This window comes from Cryptomeria japonica, chromosome 6 (assembly GCF_030272615.1).
Source record: "Cryptomeria japonica chromosome 6, Sugi_1.0, whole genome shotgun sequence".
In the NCBI taxonomy this organism is placed as follows: Eukaryota; Viridiplantae; Streptophyta; class Pinopsida; order Cupressales; family Cupressaceae; genus Cryptomeria; species Cryptomeria japonica.
The window spans coordinates 392,702,015-392,724,235 of NC_081410.1; positions in this window are offsets into that span (position 1 = coordinate 392,702,015).

The window sequence follows — 22,221 nt, forward strand, 5'->3', positions numbered from 1 at the left end:
ATGGAGAGAAATTTTGTTGCCTGAAGCCTTGTAAACGATTTCAATATTATGCAGCAGAGAGGATAGGTTCTTCTCTTCCAAGACAAGCAGGATAGTTGTATCATCAGCAAACTAAACATTGGTAATTTCCTCTTTATTAGGGGGAGAGATGCCTTTGACCCTAGGGGTCATATTGTGATCCTTAAGAACATAGTACATAGCATCAGCAGCCAACACAAATAAGGTCAGGGCAAGTGGGCAGCCATGTCTTATTGACCTGGAAAGAACAATATTATCAGATCTAATTCCATTTACATCAACAACAGCATTGGCCTCATAGAATAAAGTTTGAACCATCCTACAGAATGTCTCTGGGAACCCCAGGCTCACCAACATCTGAATTATGAAGCTCCACTCTATCCTATCATATGCCTTTTCAAAATCAATCAACAACATGGCCTCGTTCTGCCCTGATTCCTTAGCCCACTCGAGTGATTCCCAACAGGTGATCAAATTTTCAAGGATATATCTGCCTTTAACAAAGCCAATTTGGGTAGGACTGATTATATTTGGAAGGATTTTAACCAGCCTATTAGCCACCACTTTGGCCAAGATCTTATAGGAGACATTGAACAATGTGATAGGCCTCCATTTCTTTAGCAATGCCTTGTCCCCCTCCTTAGGGATGAGCTTGATCACCCCTTGTTTGATTTCTTTGCCAAGAGTTCCTTGATTAATAGCTTCCAGATATAGGCTAGGTAGGTCACCAACAATCCACCTGATATTCTTCTTGTAAAATTCCACCAGAAAGCCATCTGGTCCAGGGGATCTGCCATTTCCCATTGAGGAGATGGCCTTTCCAATTTCATTTTTTGAGATGGGACTCCCTGCAATATCAATGTCCTCATTAAGCTTAGGTGGGATCAAATCCTTAATGAGCACCCTGGCAGCCCTATGTTCATCATTTACATCTGCTGCAGTAAATAAGTTTTGGTAGAACTGAGTGAAGCACTTGAGGATCTCCTCTATGTTAGTAATGTGGGTATTGTTTTCCCAAATAGCATTGATGCTCTCTTTTGCCTCTTTGATCTTAAGCATTTGGAAGAAAAAATTTGAGCCCCTGTCCCCCAAATCCAACCAATTCAATTTGGCCCTGGTTTTCAACCCTCTAACCTTCTCATTCTGAATTTTCCTAAGTTGGTTCTTGGTTGACACCAAGGTGTTAGTAAGGCTTTCATCATTAGGTGAGTCTTGGAGATGTTTCATTAGTTGGTGAGTCTTGGAGATGTTTCATTAGTTATTTACAACAAAAGATGAGTACTTGATTTGAGATTCATAAGATAAGTCAAGTTTAGTAATCTCATGTGAAAACAATTTTAGATTTGGTTTCATTTCCATTTGGTAACATACTTTTGGTTTCAAATAAAAAAAATTGCAACCTAATTGATACTAATTTTCTTACAAAATAGATTATATCATTAAATTGTTTGAAGATTTAACTATGAAATTCACCTCTAAATTTAAATGTTAATCAAATTTATCTATATCAATTACTTGCAATATAAATGTAAGTTCTCCTTTCACTAGTCTTGTGTTTCTTTATAGTTAGAAGGTAAATATTTTTAACTATTAATAAATTTGACTATTCTTAAATGCCTTGTATACTATAAATCTTGAAACCTAATAAAGAAACAATTCAAATATTCAAATTCTCAAATTGACGAAAATCTTTAACTAAACATTTGAAATACATAAAAAGGTAACTATGAATCTAAACACATTTACTTGGGATGTAAATTCTTTTAACCTTTAATACTTGCACTAATTGAAGTATACAAAAGGGTAGTTTTGAAGTCCAATGAATAAATAACTTAAATATTTGGAAAGCATTGAATGACTATTAGGATTATTAGGATTTATTTGGGGCTAACAAGCAGTACTTATGAAAAGGAACCAATACTTTGGAATAATTTCATTTATGAAAGCAGTATCATTTCCCATTATTTTTTTTCCTAATTCAAATTAAAATACCATTATATCTACATTCTAAAAAAAAACCAATTCGAGGTAATGTATCCCTTAATGTTTGATTATCCATTGACTTGACCATTTCTCTCTTGCAATATTTATTCATTCAAAACCCAAAGGGACTCTTTTCTCAGTATTAAGGGGATAATTAACATTTACTAAAAAGATATTTGTTGAAGGGAAGATCCAAATTTGCAACTTGATTCCCATATTAAACTCCAGTAAGAGGGCCATTAATATGAATTAGATTCATTAAAAATTTATCCTAAAGGATTGATTACCACTTTACTTTTATTCTATTTTTCAATCAAACTTTCTATACACGAAATAGTAAATCCATTTTAATTAATTAAATATAATAAATTTCCACTATTAAAATTATTTATTCCAAATAAATATTTTAATTGCCAACTATACAAATTAATTTTAAATAAATTTTAATTATTTGTACCACTTAAAATATAAATTATTTTGACTATTTGATTGACTTAAATATAAATTTTAATTACAACTCTAAAATACATTTCAAATAAAAATAATTTATAATTAATACCCATAATAATAATATAATTTAATTGTTAAAAAGTAAAATGTGAAGAGAATAAACTGAAGATGGTGAAATAGAGGAGAGAGCTAGGGTTTTACAGACCTCGGGATTGATGGACGGGTAGAGGGCATGGTGCTTGGCCACTCAACAGGAGGGCTAACCATCACTTGGAAAACAAGGCTTGGCGGCCTCCACATCAAACAGGGAAGGCTCTAGTAAAGAACTTCAACAATACCATTGTAAATGGCTCAAAAAACCTTCCTCGGCAAGAAACATTGAAGAGAAATAGATGAGGTTTTGCGGACTTACGATTGAATGAGCCTTTTTATTTCAAAAGTATAGAGAAAAGGTATTGGAGGAAAAAGTCTTTGGGTGAGGAGCAGAGCCAGGATAAGGTAAGCCCTAACTTTGAACACACGATTGTAGTCTCTTTGTCTATAGATGGCCAAGCTTGGAATGAATCAGTAAATAACCTAAAAGAGAAATATTTTTTCATAAAATGGAGTGGCCCTTGGTCAGGTTTCAAATGGGTTAGAGATTAGTGTAATGATCAATGGCCGAATATGGATTTGAAAATGTTACTGAATGGCTTCTACATGGTAATATGTCTAAGTTCAAAAGATAAGGAGTAGATTTTTAACAACGGACCTTACATGATGGGGGGAAAGGTTTTTATCTTAAGGATTGGACTCCAAATTTCAACCCAAAAGAAGAAGTCATCATAGAGACACCAATGTGGATTAGGCTATATAACCTACCACTTGAGTATTGGAATCTTGAAACCCTAACCCAGATTGGAAACAAATTGGGTACTTTTGTTAAAGCAAATGAGGCTATTATAAAAAATGTATGTCGGCTTATGCATTCTTTGGAAAGATGAGAACCCAATTCTGAAAAATGGTAGAGCTGAGAACTGGAGAGGTCATATGGAAACAGTCGGTGGAGGTTGAGGAGCATATAAAAATGGGTAAGGTCTGTAAAGGGTTGGAACACCCAGACAATGAGTGTTCGGTTCAAACTAAAGGAAAGGGACTGGAACAAGAGAAGTTGACTGATATGCTTCTCAACAAGGAGGATTCTTTTGTGGCCAAAGATCCAGACTTCATGGAGGTGATGTTGCAGAGGAAAGATCGGCCTAATAAGTTTGAACAGGGGCTAGATAAATTTGTTTATAACTTAGATACTTGGTCTTTGGTAAGGGGTGAGGAAGGTTTTACAATGAATAGGTTAGATAGAAAGGAGTGGGAATTGCTGGTGTTTAATAATATTCAAGACACAGTGGACTCGCAGCCCAAAGTTATAGGAGTCCAATGGTAGAGGAAATGAAACACCCCTTTAAGGGTATAGCAATGAAGATTGAGATAAATCAGAATGGTGGAATGCTAAATTCCAAATATAATGAAGGAAAGGATTTAATTTTGCCTCCCTCTAGGGATAAATCACTAGAATTGGCTTTGAGGGGGGAGAAACCTGGAGAAGCTTGTATTAGCAATCCGGTAAACATAGGGAATCTAGTTTTAGAACATGACCTTACAACTAAAGCTATTGGGGAAGATTCAGAACTCCTTTTTAAAGACATGCAAATTTCCCCAATAAGAAATCTAGAAAGTTCTCTTGAAGAAGTGAAGGAGGATGATAACTCTTTTGAGGAGTTAGAATTAGATTCTCATTCTAAGAAAGAAGCAAAAGATGGGGATGAGTTAGGTCTTACATCAGTTATGGGAATTATAGAAAAGAGATATTTGGACCAAACTATAGAGAAAAATTGAAACCATCAATAGGGGAAAAGAAGAAGAGGGGACCAAAGTCTGTCAGAGTAAAGCTATAAATGGCAGTGAGTGTAGCAGATCAGAAAAATTGAGATCAGGAAGAGGCTATGCCTATTCCTGGGAGTCATGAGGGTCCTTTCATGGAATGTTAGGGGTTGCAATGCCCCTGACAAGATTCATTTGATCAAGCAACATTTTGATCAAACAAGAACTGAAATAGTAATTTCACAAGAGATAAAGTTAGATAGTGAAGATGTTGAGAGATTTACTAGAAGTTTTAAAGGTTGGAAGTCCATGATTGTTGAGTTTGTTAAATCTTTAGGTGGTTCAGGAATCTTGTGGAAGGATACAGTGGTGGACATTCAATTTATTAGAGCTGAGAGATCTTGGAAATGGGTAGAAGTATGGTCGAAACAACTGCATTTTAGATTTTACTTGATAAATGTTTATGGGACCAATAATATTTTGGAGTTGAAGATTGTTTTGGAGGCTCTATTTGATGTTTTGGTTAGTCTTGGTGGCAAACTCTTTCTTTTAGGGGGCAATTTCAATGTTATTTTGTGGCCCTTGGATAAAAGTGGAGGTACAGGATGGAACAATCAAAAGCAGAAAGACTTTAGTGACTTTGTCAGTAACAACGGATTGATGGATGTTCCTTTCAAAATTGGAGAATTCACTTGGAACAATAGGCATAGTGGATTCTCTTATATTGCGGAAAAGTTGGACAGATTTTTGTTAGGAGAGGAATGAGAGAAATACCAATGGATTTTACAAGTGGAAATTCTCCCTATAACTAGGTTGGATCATTATCCAATCTGTGTAAGGATTCATGAGGATGAGGCTCCAGAAAGATGTCCCTTTAAATTTGAAAAGATATGGTTGAGAGAAGAAGGATTCCTGGATTGGGTGGTTGAGTGGTGGTTTGAAGCCCAACAAAGGTATGGTAACAAAGCCTTTAATTTCTTTAAAAAGTTGCAATACATTAAAGAGAAATTAAAGCAATGGAATAGGGAAGTTTTAAAAAATATTTTTTTGGAGAAGTTTAGATTAGAGAAGGAATTAGGGGATTTACATCAAAAAGTGATTGAAGGGGGAATGGGAGAGGATGAGTTCATGAAAGAGAAATATCTAAACAGAGAATACTCGAAGGTGTTAGCTAGAGAGGAAGTCTTTTGGAGGTAGAAATCTAGAGAAACATGGTTGAAGGAAGGGGATTGCAATACGAAGTTCTTTCACAGTTTAGTCAGGGTAAGGAAAGAAAGTAACAAAAAAAATTCCATTCAAAATGCTAATGGTGTTGTCCTCACAAAGAAGTAGGATATATGTTCAGAAGTTGTTCACTTTTTTCTATCCCCTTTGTCAATATTTAACAGGATTCTTAGAGAGATGATATCTTAAATGTGATCCCAACTACAATTACGGATGCTCAAAATGCTTTCCTAACAAGAAAAGTATCATTGGAAGAAGTGAGAGTAGCTTTATTTAGCATGGGAGCAAAGAAAGCTCCAGGACCGGATGGTTTTTCAGCTCTCTTTTATCAGTGAATGTGGGAGGTTCTTGCAAATGACCTCTTAGAGGTAGTGGAAGAATCTAGGATGGGAGGTTTTGTATTAAAATAGTTCAACAATACCTTCATTGCCCTCATACCGAAGAAGGAAGATGTAAAGTATTTTTAATGATTTTAGACCTATATCAATTTGTAACACAATATACAAGATCATTTCTAAAGTAATGGTAAATAGGCTGAAAGTGGTCCTGGATTCAGTCATCTCTTTAGAGCAGAGCGGTTTCTCACCCAATCACTCTATTTATGAAGGTGTGATTGTAGCTCATGAGGCATTTCACTCGATCTGAACCTCACAAATAGATAGAATGTTTGTAAAATTAGATATTAGAAAGGCTTATGATGAAGTGAAGAGAGACTTCCTTCTTGATGTACTCAGAAAATTTGGGTTTTGTTCAGAATGGGTGAATTCGGTGGAAAGTTGTATTAAGACTCCTTGATTCTCGATATTAGTTAATGGAAGCCCACAAGGTTTTTTTGAGACTGGGAAAGGTTTAAGACAAGGTGATCCCATATCTCCATTCCTCTTTATCATAATGGTCGAGGTCCTTGGAAGATTGATTTCAAAAAAAAGGAGAGATGGGAGTTGGAGGGCTGTAAAGGTGGCGGAAGGTTTAGAGAATATATCACATTTGCAGTTTCTGGATGACACCTTATTATTGGGAGAGGCTTCTTTTAGGGAGGCAAGAATAATGAAGGATGTGCTAGATAGATATAGTTGAGTTTCTGGACAATGTATAAATTGGAAAAAATCTATAATTTTAATTTTAATACTAGTAGTCAAAAACAAAGGGAAATTTGCTCCATTCTTGGTATGAAACATGGCACTTTACCTTGAAAGTATTTAGGTATCCTGATTTTTGGGGAGCTAGTAAATCAGCTGTGTGGAAGGATTTAGTCAAGACCTATCTTCAAAGAATGGAAGGTTGGAAGAGAAAATAGTTAACTTCGGTTGGAAAGATTTTGATGCTAAAATCAGTGGTATCAGCAATTCCAATTTTTTCAATGATGTGCCTTAGAATTCCTAGGAAGATTATTAAGACTATAGGGAAAAGGATGTGAAAGTTGTTCTGGAATAAGGTGAATGATCAAGATAAAATACCTTTGTTGGAATGGGACAGAATATGTTTAGCAAAGAATAAAGGGGGTGCGGGTCTTAAGGATTGGAACCTAATGAATGAAACCTTAGGGGCAAAACTTGTATGGAGTATTTATTCTCAGTCATCTCAGTTGTGTGTAAAGATTCTAAAAGAAAAATATTTGGACTCTGCAGATAGTTGCAGGATCTTCACAATTAGTAACCTCCCAAAGGGTTCTGGAATTTGGAATTTCATCATTTCTTGTCGAAAAGTCATTGTTGAACATATTACTTGGCAGGTCGGTTCTGGTATGAAAGCCAAATTTTGGGAGGACTCCTGGAACAATTACCCAATCTTAAAGGATAATCATAAATATGAGGAATTAAGGTTGTGGTTCTTACAACATTGGGGGGAAAAGGTCCGTGATTACCTTTCTTTTGAGGGTGGACACTTAGGTGGTCTTTGGAAGTGGAAATCTGTTCAGGATTTAGAGATTCTAGATTGTTTGAAAGTTCTTATGAAGGGGATTTTCAGTTCCATAAATATTCAGAGGGTGAATAGAAAAGATAAAGTGGTGTTGTGTGGGGTTGTCAATGGTAAGTACTCAATGAAATTAGTGTTGGCATTTTTTATGTTTATGTTGTGATTGTCATTGATGGACACACACTTGCATTGAGATCCCCTTTATATGTATGAGCTAGAGCTCAACCAGTATTTGTTCCAACCGGTATGTTGTATTCTAGTCTTTAGACTATTGGTGATTTTGCAGAAAGTGTTTACTGGTCTAAAGTAGCATGTCGACCCCAAGCGGGTCATAGATCTCAAGTGGTACGAGGGAGAAAAGTCGCATAACACATTCTTACCAGTCTTCATTTTTGTCAAACCGGCAACCGGTATTTTGTATGAACCGGTAATACTCTGTGATGAGTTACCAACCGGCATTTTGTGATGAGTTATCAATCCATCAATTGTTTGATGGTGCCGACACACTGGCGGTGCTTCTTGTGTCGTGTTACTGAGTATGTCTAGATTCATTGAACCTAGGAAATTGAAATGTAATCCTATTGGACTGACATGAAATCAGACTCCTTTAAAAGGACATCATGTCTAGGGTTTTAGGTTGTTGCTTAAAGGGTTTAAGGTGGTTGAGGAGTTGAAAAGAATATGAATGTGTAGAAGACTAAAGTAATGCAGGAGTGCATTAAGAATGAGCTATCAAGGATCTAACCTAGCAGTCTGTGCTATTAGATAGATCAAACACTTGTTGATTACTCACATCTTTGACAAGTTTGTAGCCCTTAATCAGGAAGGCCCAAAAGCCTTTTGTAAAATCCTCTAACAAGGTGGTTCACCTCTGTGAATATAAAATCCTCTAGCAAGGTAGTCCTTGATCGGACTTATCTCCTAACAGAGATTGAGATTCCTAACAAGATCTATTCTGGTGAAGAACATTGTAATACCTTAACCGGTCTGGTTTCTATTCTGCAGATAGTGACTTGTGAGTTCCATCTCACCGTGGTTTTTCCCATTTGGGTTTCCACATCAAATATCTTGTGTTATGGTTGTATTGCTTTTGTGGGTGAATGCTTTATTTGCATTTTGGTTTGTAAGTGTGATAACCAGTCTGTCTGTTAAACTATTTTACCGGTTTATCTTTAGACCATTTAAGTGTTTTAGTGCAGTGTTTTTTGGCATACTAATTCACCCCCCCCCCCCACTCTTAGTATTCTTCAATTGGTATCAGAGCCTACCTTTCTATAAGTTTAACCACTTGGAAAGAGATATGGGGGAATACACCTTCAGGGAACTTACTCAATGTCTCACTCAATCTGAGCAATCCTATGATGATCTTATGGTCAAATACAAGGCATCTCAAGCAAAAAGGAGAGAACACGCAAAAAAGCTAATGGAGCTATCTGAAAATAGTTCTGCAGATGAAGCAGATATGGAAGCCATGATAGCAGAAGTAAATAAGTTGAATGATTCAAACTCCAATCTGAGAAAGGAGTTGGAAGGACTGACTATCCGGTTTAGTCAAGAGCTTGAAAACTGGAGGAAAGTTGAAGATTTGTTCAAGGACAGAGATCATGAGATCTCCAAGTTGAAACAAGAGATTAGTGCACTGACTGCTCGCCTTCCTGAGAGCAGAATGGAAAAAGAAGGAGTACAAGATGAACTGAACATAGCCATCTCTGAAAATGCAAGCCTAATGGAGACAAATACTGCTATTTCCAAAGAACTCTCTGAGTCAAGGGAAATACTTGATAAGTTCAGGAAAAGTACTGTTAAACTAGAGCAAAAGCTTGAGTCATCTAGACCGGTAAAGAATACCAATGGACTTGGTTTCTCTAGACATGAGGAAGGAGAATCCTCAGGAAAAAATGTTGAAGCATCAAAGAAGCAACCGGCATTTAAAGGAAAAGGTAAGCAAAAATTCAAACTTGTTTGCTTTAACTGTCTTAAAGAAGGACACACTGCCAATGTATGTAGGAGCAAAGCCTACAATAATTTTCCTTACTTTATTAACAATGTACCTAGATCCAATAAGTTCAATGGTCATTGTTATGCATGCAACAAGTTTGGGCATAGAGCATTTGAATGCAGGTCTGTGATGAATAACACTGGAAGATATCCTCGAAGGACTCAAGGAGTTGGTCCTGAACCTTTTGTGAACCGGAACCACAACCGGTTTAATGTCTTCAATCATCAACCAAGAAGCAATAGTTATCAACCGGCAACCGTATGGAGAGAAAACTGTTGGGTTTGTCATGGTCATGGTCACACTTCTACTACATGCAGAAGAAAGAATGGAAACATGAACAATGGACCTTGGAGAGCACCTAGAATGATTTGCTATCATTGCAACAAACCAGGTCATGCGGCAAGATTCTGCAGAAGTAGAAAGAGTGTATCTGATGATATACCGGTCACTCCTGAAGGAGAAATTGATGTTGAAATAGTTCAAGTGGACATGAACAGAACCTGGAGGAAGAAACCAACAATGTTGGAAGAGGAACCGGTTTCTGCACCTAGTGTGGAAATATCGGAATCGGCAAACTAAGCTTCAAAAGGTTTAGGAGGAGCAAACGGCGAAATGTTTTCAAACCCCCGGTTTACACCGGTAAAAGACCTTGACCGGTATGTGATACATGTCGCTTGGCAGAAGACCAAAAATGGTAAAAAGGCAAATTAGGGTTTACGCCCTAATAGAGGAGCATTAATGGTGGTAGGTGAGAGACATTTATAAAAGCATTTTTCAAATCATTTCTCACTATCTATTTTTGAGTGAAGAAAAGGCAATTTGGGCTGAGATTTCAAGAAATTGACAAATCACGAAGGAGATTCAAATTCAAATTGCAAACGGTCAAGTGGAGAACACAAAGCAGTGATTCAGCAACCGACGGGGTGTGAAGTGAAGGAGAATTAGAAAGCCCTAAATTCATGTTTAAAAGGTATTTCTTGAGTTCTTAAAATATTCTACAATGGCTTCTGCATCTCATACCAATTCTAGTGCATCCATTGAGTCTGAAAGTTTCATTCAAAGGAAGTCAAAGTATAATACCCTATCACAAGTTCCGGCTGGAGTGATAGTAGAAGAGGGAATTTTTGACTATATTGATTGCTAGATTGAAGACCTAGAGTCTCTAGCCATCCACTCCCAACTAGGTCTATTTTGTGGAAAAGATAAGAAAATCAAACCAGAATATAGTATCTTAGAGAAGAAGAAACTCTATAATGTTGTATACTTTCTGGAAGACTTTATAGAGGATCATATTAGGATCATTTTGAGTAGAGTCCATGGTGACAAGATGTACCTAGAGAGGATGCATGATGTCACGCCACACGCAATTCATGCAGTCACCAGTTTCTGCAACACATGGGAAGTGCCAGCCCTAAGGACAATAAGCAAAATGGAAATGTCAAGGCTCACCGGTTCAGTGAGCGATTCATGAGGCATGACAGTCAACTCCATTAAGGATGATCTGGTTAAGTATGCCTACATGGTGATAGGCTACAGAATATTCTCTTCCAGCAGAATTAACTCTGTATCAGTTGTAGTGGTAAATGCCGCTTACCGGATGATTACAGAGGATGCATCATTTGACCTGTGCACCGGTATGCAGAGGCAACTCCTGTCTAATATGAAGTCGATCAAACAGGATAATGCACTGAGATTCAAGTTCGGACAACTATTGGTTGGTTTGTTCTTCTATTTCCAAGGCTACTTTCCTGGAGTAAGAGATGTACAGTGGTCTCCTGACCAACCGGTAACCAAGCAGATCAAGGAAAGCATTCAAGCAATCAGAACCGATTACCCTGATGTGCTGAACAAGTATTTTGATGAGTTCAGATGGGAAATGAGTCAAAGGATGAGGATCTTAGGTGACATCATCAATAAATATGAAGATGACATCTGTTTCACCATCCAGGAGGACAAATTCTTAATGGAGGTTGTTGAGCCTAGAATGGAAGAAGTAGAGCCAATGGGCTATGAGGTGATGTACGATATGCTGGAAGGGTATGCCTCAACCCTTATTGCCTCACCTCTTGATCCTAAGGTAAAGAGGACAGGAACCTATCTGGAAAGGATTGCATCGGTCGAGGAACCCTCTGTTAAGAAAGGAAAAGAACTGGCAGCAAAGAAGGCAAAGGCAGTGCCTACAACATCGGCACCGGCTACTACTACAACTCCAAGAGTGACCAAGTGGTCACCTGCAAAGAAGAAACCAGAAGTGGCATCGGTAAAAGTCTTTGAAAGAAAAAGGAAGACTAAGTCAAATGAATCAGACTCTGAAGAGACTGAGTCTGAGGAGATGCCAAAGAAGGCTAGATAGACGAAGAAGATGAAGAAGAATGAACCGGCAGTGTCTGCACCGGTAAATATTGATATCTCCTCATATAAACCTTTGACACATTGTCAAAGAATAGTAAAGAATATTAGGAGAAAATTACTTCATGATTTAGCAGATTATTATGATGATTTTAGTGATGAGGAGAAAGAAGAAGTACTACAGGAGATTATTATTTATTTGTGTAAGAATGACCGGTCACCATCAGAGATTAAATCTCAAACACCGAATACCTTATATAAGGCATTAGATAATAAATGGCGCATTGCCATAGAAAAGGAACAGGAGATTAGGGAGAAAGTCTTTGCACAGTACTTTCCCGACCTCTCAAACTCAGAATTATTTGATGTTTTGGACCAAAATAAAGGACTCTTCTTCATAAGGAGAAGAAGACTCTGACTGTTAGAGGGAAGAGTTGATGATGTTGAAAAAGATACTCATCAATATATGGATCATGCTATCCATGCTCACAAAGCACGTATGGCCAACCTGCAAGCGGAAAAAGAACCGGTTATATCCAAACCGGATGAAGTTTTTGATGAAGAAGGAAACCCAGTTGAAGAACCAATCGACACTATTGATGTCGATGCCCTGGATGTAGAAGATGTCACTCAGGACATACCTTCTGAGGGAACAAGACAGGTGCAACAGGCTGAACAGGGCAGTGAGCAAGCCGAGGACAGACAGGAAGCGGCTAAGGAACAAGCAGAGAAGAAGAAGAGGGATGAAGATGAGAAAAAGTAGAAAGAGGAAGAGAAGAGAAAAGAGGAAGAGGAGAAAAGAAAAGATGAAGAGAAAAATAAGCAAGAAGATGAGAGGAAAAAGAAAGAAGAAGAGGATAAGGAAGAAAAGAAGAAGAAGGAAGAGGAAAAGAAGAAGAAGGAAGAGGAAGATAAAGAAAAGGAAAAGCAGAAGGAAGAAGAAAAGAAGAAGAAGGAAGAGGAAGAGAAAGAAGAGGAGAAGAGGAAGGAAGCTGAGAGGAAAAAGAAAGGAGAGGAAGACAAGGAACAAGAAAAGAAGAAGGAAGCAGAGAAAAAGAAGAAGGAAGAAGAAGACAAGGCAGCGGAGAAAAGCAAAGCGGACAAGGTAGCGGAAGCGGTGAAGAGCACCCAGATGGAGACTCCGAAGGCAACCGGGAGTCAAGCCAAACCGGCTGATATCACCAGTCCTATCGATCTCTAGTCTACAAGTGAATCAGAGCTAATGCAGAGCATGAAGGTTGCTCAAGAGTGCCTTGAAATCATTCGAAGGAAAAAGGAGCAAGATATAATTCAAGCGGTTGTAGACACCCTTACCGGTTTGATCCCTGGTACCAATCTTCCCAACATTGAATCATCACTAGCAAAGCTTAAGCTACTATGTATAGTAGTGGATGATCAGGTGTAGAGCCTGGAAGAAGCAGCTGAGGCAAATATCAAGAAAGAGCATCAAAAGGCTCTTAACACTACTTTGGTGGAGAAGTTGAATGAACTCCGGTCTGAACTGTTGAAAGACCAAAAGGATATAAGGGACGCTTTGGATGAGGGAAATCTGCTACTAAGCAAAATCTGTCAACCCCATCTATTCTATGATGATGTGCTAGCTCAGAAGCAAAAGCTTCAAATGGACTTACAGTCTTACTTGAGCACATTTAAGCCACCTTATGATTCCTTTGCAACTTATGGGAAAACCATTCACCGGTTTCAGATCCAGTCAGCCAAAATGGAGCAAGAGATTAGTACATGGTCTAGAGATTTGCAGGAGCTATAACTGGTTTTACTTCCACATCTGCAAATTCTTCAGAAGTGTTATCTGAACCTGGATGCCTTGACAGTTACACAGGAGATGAGCACAGTTGATGCCATGGAAGAACATGTCTCCCAGATGCAAATAGAGAAAGAAGTGGCCACCTCCCTACTTGAGTCCTGGTCTCTATCAATGAAACAATTTTTGCAGGACTACTCCTTATTGTCATAAACTTTTATTGTTTTAAAATCAAATGGAAACAGGGTTGTTCAGTGGTACTTTGTCATTGTTGGCAAAGGGGGAGAAGTACTCTATCTATTTTGGAGAAGTATAGGGGAGAAGTATCTGGCTTTAAAATTTTGCTATATGCTCTGATATCTCAATGTTTATGCTCTATATGCAAAATTGCTATACATTGTATTGATTAAGGGATAGTGTATATGCTTAGGGGGAGCAATTTTGTTAATGGCATGTTTTTGTTGTAAAACACTTAGATGTCAAAATTTTATTTTCCTAAGTGTTCCAATCAATGCCAAAGGGGGAGATTGTTGGCATTTTTGATGTTTATGTTGTGATTGTCATTGATGGACACACACTTGCATTGAGATCCCTTTTATATGTATGAGCTAGAGCTCAACCGGTATCTGTTCCAACCGATATGTTGTATTCTAGTCTTTAGACTATTGGTGATTTTGCAGAAAGTGTTTACCGGTCTGAAGCGGCATGTCGACCCCAAGCGGTTCATAGATCTCAAGCAGTACAAGGGAACAAAGTGGCATAACACATTCTTACCAATCTTCATTTTTGTCAAACCAACAACCGGTATTTTGTATGAACCGGTAATACTATGTGATGAGTTATCAATCCACCCATTGTTTGACAGTGCCGACACACTGGCGGTGCTTCTTGTGTCATGTTACTGAGTATGTCTAGATTCATTGAACCTAGGAAATTGAAATGTAATCCTATTGGACTGACATGAAATCAGACTCCTTTAAAAGGACATCATGTCTAGGGTTTTAGGTTGTTGCTTAAAGGGTTTAAGGTGGTTGAGGAGTTGAAAAGAATATGAATGTGTAGAAGACTGAAGTAATGCAGGAGTGCATTAAGAACAAGCTATCAAGGATCTAACCTAGCAGTCTGTGCTATTAGATAGATCAAACACTTGTTGATTACTCACATCTTTGACAAGTTTGTAGCCCTTAACCGGGTAGGCCCAAAAGCCTTTTGTAAAATCCTCTAACAAGGTGGTTCACCTCTGTAAATATAAAATCCTCTAGCAAGGTAGTCCTTGATTGGACTTATCTCCTAACAGAGATTGAGATTCCTAACAGGATCTGTTCTGGTGAAGAACATTGTAAGACCTTAACCGGTCTGGTTTCTATTCTGCAGATAGTGACTTGTGAGTTCCATCTCACTGTGGTTTTTCCCATTTGGTTTTCCACGTCAAATATCTTGTGTTATGGTTGCATTGATTTTGTGGGTGAATGCTTTATTTTCATTTTGGTTTGCATGTGTGATAACCGGTCTGTTTGTTAAATTGTTTTACCGGTTTATCTTCAGACTGTTTAAGTGTTTTAGTGCAGTGTTTTTTGGCATACTAATTCACCCCCCCCCCCCCCCTCTTAGTATTCTTAAATTAGGTTACCAATTTTTGGAGATAGGTGTTGATGGGGATAATTGGCCAGTAGATCTATTCTAGGGAAAGAAAGTTCTGCCTAAATTAGGAGCATTTGCATGGTTGGCATTTAGAGGGCGCATTATTATGGGTGATAGAAGAAAACATTTGTGTAGCATAGGAATCTGGAAATCATCAAAGCAATATCAAAATACTAATTTAGCCTAATCACAAAAAGCTAGAATGCAATGAATCTATCCTAAGCACACTCAATAGAGACATGAAATCAAAACATTCAAAATTAAAGACATATGCAAACCAATGGTAGATTTGAATGCTTCTTCATGCGGCTCCATTGTCCTTCTTTCTTCTCCAAATAGCCTTTTGTTGTGGATCTCACCTTCAAGTGCACAAACCTAATGTGAAAGCAAGATTGATATTGGCACAAGAATACTAGAAGAAGTGATTATTTCTCATTATCTGATTCTATGATTATGTGATTGCAAAAGTGATTACCAATTAAGAATCAAGGCGTTTGATTGAAGAAATTCATCCAATTTATAGACAAATTGGAGAGATGGATCAAATTAGCATGATTCAATTCAAATGGAAATTGCAAATCAATTATGTCAATTATGACAAATTATGACAAATTATGCACTTTCTATGCAAAATTTGTTGATTGATAATTTATGACAATTTATGACAAATTGCTATGCAAAGATTTATGACATGAATTTGAAATAGAAATAGAAATTTAGGAATTTAGGAGAAATTAGAAAATTAGGTTAGAAATGATGACTTGGAATTTAGGAAATTGATGCAAATTAGGTAAATTAATTAATAATTTCTCATTAATTAATTAATTTACAAAAATAGGAGGAATTAATTAGCCAATTAAATAAACATTTAATTGTGACAAGAAGACCTAGGATAAATAAATAAATTATTTAACCTAGAGGGAAAATGCCAAACAAGATTAAATGAATAAATCATAAAACCTTGGAAGATGAATTAGAAATGCAAGGACGACAATTAGGTCTTGATGTAAGATTGATTTGATATCGATTCGATCATGATTTTGGATTGATAAATGATTTGATTGATAAATGCACCGAGGAACAATGACAAATTGATCCAAATTGACATGATTGAAGAGGATGACGATCGATGTCAAATCGATTGTAAAACGACGAGATTGACAAGTTGATAGGAGATTGACAAGATTGACCAAAATCATGATTAAAGATTGTTATCGACAAGACCAAATTCGAAAGCGAGAAATGAAGAATGCAGAAGAAAGACTCGATGTTCGCAAATGATAAAAACCAAGTGCATGACATAGGAGAAATGTTAATGTGACACAAAAACCTAAAATGAGGCAATGTGCAAATGTTAAAGTATGATCCCGCAAGCGTTGAACATTTTTAGGTGTCTACATTTTGCCCCTCTTTGAGACAATGCAATTTTAAGCGTTGTTTCAAAGAACAATAATGAAAATGCCCCAGACAATAATAATGACATATGCATGCCCCCTCGAGGAATTGGCCGGAAACATGCAGAAAAGAGGCCAATTGATCGATAAAAATGATAGAAAATGATAGGATCAAATAGACTGCCAAGACTGACGGAAGAAATGTTAGTAAGAAGAAATTAGACAGAGGACAGTTAGAGACGAAGAAAAACTTGCTTTTAGTACTGCACTTTGTAGGTGAGAACCTTTATTTTAATGTAGCAAAATGGATGCGTAGCATCATGGCATTGAAGGCCAGAGCTGAAATGCAACTCTTTTTGCAAAAGACAGACACATCACAGACAAACAACAATCACAACAAAAAAAAGAAAAGGACCATGAACCATCCCGGTCACTCTAAATCACTCAGTGACATCATCGAGCAACATAGGAACATGACCGAAGCCAAAGATAAATCAGTAAAAAGATAAGATGCACAAATTCCAACAAATCAAACAAAACATCTTGATCTTCATTGTCAAAAGTTGAAAGTGCTGATAGGACAATCATGCTGTCTGGTTTCAGGACATGTGATACCCCGTCTAAGACAGGACATAGTCTGGTTTCGAGTATACCACACCCTGTATAAGACCCATGATAGTAGAGACAAGGACAAATGATATTGATGGTAACATTCGATTGATATGACAATGTTGATCAATTTGAATGTCTGCTTTGATTGAAAAAGTTCATCCGTTAATGCATGATTTCATTAAAGCACAGTGTTGGTTGCGTGTCGTTGGATGTATACTCAGTGATCTGTCTTATGCACAAAAGGGATATTTATTGCGAAATGCTTGTTTTTGGATTTTAATGTTTTGAGAATTTTTTTTGTTCGTTTTTTCAGGACGTTATATGACTTTTTAGAGATTTTTTTAGGACATTTTTCATTTTTTTATGATTTTTTCAGGATATTTTTCAATTTTTATGATTTTTTTTTTTTCAGGACATTTTTCATTTTTTTATGATTTTTTCAGGACATTTTTCAATTTTTAAGAGATTTTTTCAGGACATTTTTCAATTTTTATGATCTTTTTTCAGGACTTTTTTCAATTTTTATGAGATTTTTTCAGGACTTTTTTGAATTTTTATGATCTTTTTTCAGGACATTTTTGAATTTTTATTTTCAATTTTTTCACGACATTATGTGATTTTTTTGTTTGGATTTTTTCAGGACATTTTTCAATTTTTTTGAATTATTTCAAGACATTATTTGATTTTTAAGATTTTGCCCCCAGTGTCTAGCAAGGCAAGGAATATGATAGGTGAATAAATAGGCTTGCTGAAATGATGGTGGATAGATGGAAGACAAAGGCCTTTTATTATGGAGACAATATGGATGCAATTTTCAAGGGCTATTGCATGATGGGACAAGAGACTGGATATGACAATGTAAAGCAGTGACATGGCATGAGGGACATGTCAAGAGGTTTTGGAAACCATGTTTAAATTTTGTGTCCTTATGTCAAATCAAGATCAAGGAATGAAAAAGGGTGTATGGATAGTGATAAGAGATGGATAGGATAAGCAAGACCAAGAATGGATAAGGGACATGGACTGAAGGTCGGGATAGGCTAAGGGATAGTGGCAGAAAGTTGCAATAAGCTAGGGAATATGGATGAAAGGTTGTAATAAGCAAATGGATAAATGACCAAAAGCTATGATGGACTAAAAGCTGCAAACAAGATGCATGATGCTCATGATGATCCTCAGCCTTGTCAAGATCAAAGGTGGAAAGAGGAAATGGACATGAGGGACAATAGGATATGAAGGGTAATGACAGGGGTTCGATAGGATAGTGAAGGGCAATAAGATATGAAGGAGGAAACCTGCCCCCAAGTACGGTATGCAAGAAGTTCATAAATTATGCATGATGCCTGTTTGCCAGGTTTTCATCACGGTACTTGCCCAAGGCGCCTGTTTGCTAGGTTTTCACCAGTGGACGAATTATTTTTGCTTTTTTCTTTTCTTTTTTTTTGTATTTCTTTTTCTCACTTTTTTTTTGATTTTTTTGTATTTTGACTTTTTCAATAGAAGATGGACACATGATAGGGGATGGAAGAAGGACTCAAGCATCTTTTTGTTTGGAGAGTAGCCTTGAAAAAAAAATGGACCATGACCTTTAAAAGTATGCTCAAAGACGTTGGTAGGATAAGGACATGGAAAATGAGATGAAACTAAGGCAAGGATTTATGCAAAGGATTGGACCAAAGGGATCGAAGGATGGAAAATATGCATTGGATAATGGATAGGGTATTGGAAGAACTGTGCTTGAGTGGATAGAAATGAAGGCAAGATCGACATTGGCACACACCTTGAGGGGTGATGGACTGATGGAGGAAAGACATATTTTGGATATTGAGATTTTGACGAAGGAAAGGCTTGGGATTTTGGGACATAAGGGCCCAAAATGGATGAAGAAGGTGATGGAGGAACAAATTTGAGAGGGTTGGATGGAGGAATAGCAACTTTGGATGCCAAGTTGGATGTTTCTTTAGGCTTTTGTGCTTCAAGAAGCTGCTTAGGGATCCACATGGTTTTTTATTTTTCATGCTTTTGTGGTTCCTTGGAGTGCATTGCTTGCACAAGGGATTTAGGAACCCATATATATTTTGACTTTGCTTTATTTTGCTCAGTGGACTTTTGTGGCCTTTTGGATATATTTTTTTCTTTATAGATCATATTGTTCTTTCTTTTGACATGTCGATTATATTGGACATGTTGATCCTTGAATACATGTGGATTGCTAGACTTATGACTTTTATACTTGGCATCCAAATTGCTTGGAAGAGGGAATGAATGTCGGTGTGGATGGGAATGATATGGAGGGCTTTTGGATGGATGGAATTTACTCAAGGATGTGTGCCTTTGCTGACCTTTCATAGAGGACGAAGGGATATAAGGACCTAAGATGGATGGAAGGTATGATGGGGAAGGTGTATGTTTGGATTTTGATGGAGGGATACCAACGTCTTGAGAGTGAGTTGTGTAGACATGACCCTTAATATTTTGTTTAACATGAAGGGATTCTTGCTTATGAAGGTCTACTCCTTTGCCTTTATGAATATCTTGACTTGTAGGATACTCTTTTCTTTGGGAAGAAGACGTGAGTCCATTATGAGGTGGATATGATATGAGAGAAATAATGAGATCATGAAGTGGATCAGATTGGACCAAAGTGGAAGAACCCATTATGCATGTCGAGGGTTCATGAACATCTTGCACTGACATGTTAGAATCATGAGGGGGATTAGGATTGTGTAGTGGACATGGTTCAATGGCAGGCTTTTCAAGAGATGGAATGGGAGAAATAATGGGATCATCACAAGAAATGCGATCTTGGAGTGTATATGCTGGATTAGGACTTGGAGATGGAGGAACAAGGGGATCTTGTGGAGGATCTGAATGAATAATTTTATCTTGACAAGAAGGAAGATCATTGGAATCCTCTTTAAAGGTGCTTTGCTCTTGACTTTTAATGGGATCATCAGAAAGGATGGAAGGGATATCTTGATCTTTCTTAGGAAGTGGAATGTCAATGGGATTTGAAAGGACATTTTTTTCATGAAATGGAAGGGGATCGTTTGGGATTGGATGGACTGGGATATCTTGATCTTGCTCAAGGAATGGAGTGTCAATAGGACTTTGGATAGGATGGACAAGAATAGGGGAATCATTGTGAGTGTCTGGGAAGATGGGATCCTGGTCAACAATTGGATGGGATGATAAGGTTTCGAGATTGTGATCTTGATCTATTTCAAGACACGTTTCTTCATGCTCTAAATTATCCTCTTGACATGGGGTTGGACTTTGGATATGCATGGAGGATTCTGGCAAGGAATCAATGTTTTGGCATGAAGGAAATGCACTTTGAACATTTGTGATGGATTCTGACAAGGAATCAATGCTTGAACATGAGGAAGAGGGACTTTGAATGGGGTTCTCTAAAACAGGTAATGGCAATAAAGTGCATGGTGGCATTGGGTCTTGTATTTCTGAAACATGACAAGGATGTGCATCATGAATTGGATTATCAATTATGGATAGCTCTTGGATAATTGCATCCTTGGGTGTATTGTTTGATGAGGACAATATAGAAGGTTCTTGGGAAACTTCTAAAGGTGTAGGGATAGATGCCACTAGAGAGTCAATTTGTTTGCGGGGGGATGAGGCATTGCTAGACATAATTGTATTATCTTGATCTTCCTCAAAGAACTCACTTGGTAGTTTCCTTAAGAGCATTGCAATAAAGCCACCTTTCTTTCGAGGTTTTGACATGACTGGACCTGGAATTTCAACTTGTTTTTGATTTGATGTCATGTTTTGATATTGGACTTGGTTTAATTGTTCTGACATGTTTGAAACTTGGGTTGGTGTGTGCTACAACCTTTGTTTCTGAATGTTTGGTTGTAGTTGTTGACAGTGATATTCCACCATTGGTTGAACTAGTTGTGGACATTGTATAGTTGGTTGGACATATTGTTGAAATTGGACCATTGGTTGTATTGGTTGTATATGTTGAACAATTGGTTGAACCATTGGTTGTATTGGTTGAAAATCTGATTGATAGTAAACACCTTCTTGTTCTTGTTGTGGAGGCACATAATGTTGAAATTGATGTTGTCTCTTTTCTTGAAATTGTTTCATCATCTCTATTTGGGAGAGGAGAGCCAGTATGTCTGATCGTTCAAGAAGAGATCTTACATCAATTGGCTCAATCTTTGGATTTCGACCTGAAAATTTTTGAAACATTTTGGACATTTGTGATCTATTCTTCTCAATGTTTTTCACTCTTTGTTCCAATATCTCTTCTTCTTGACCTAGTTTCTCCTCTAGTTTTTGTATTTGGAGACTTGTTTCATCATAAAGAGTTTGATCGATATTGCCTTGTTGTTGGGTTCGATATAATTGTGATTGCATTGGATTAAAATTTGATTGCATTGTCGGTTGATATGTCAAACTTTGTTGCATCATTGGTGCTTGGAACCTTGTTTCAATAGACATGTCACTATGCAAATGCAATATTTTTGGAATTTTTTAAGGGCAATATATGATATGCAACTAAATGCGAACTAAATGAATGAGAATGCAATCTATGGCAAGAATGCAACCTATGTTTTTTTTGGTTGTTTTTCAAGATTTTGACAAACTTTTTGGAATTCAAATCTAAGAAAGAGACCCTTAGGAAATTGAAATGATGTCTAGACCTCAAAGGACAAAAGGACCAAGTGACAAAAGCACAAAATGACAAAGTCTCCACTATATGCTTGGATACTAAGCTAGATTTGACCAAATGACAATAATGACAAAAAGACAAAAGTTTGACAAGGTCTAGACTTCCTAACAATGACTTAGGGTTTATCAAAGATTTGGATTACTCAAGTATGACAAAACCTAGCTTTGACACTATATGCAAAGGGACAATTACTATGCAAATGACCCTAATATGATATGATAAGGACCTAAGCTTGATGAAGAGACCTAGGGTATGCAATGTATGACAATAGTATTACTCTAATGCAAGAGGACACATGCAGATGGATGACCCT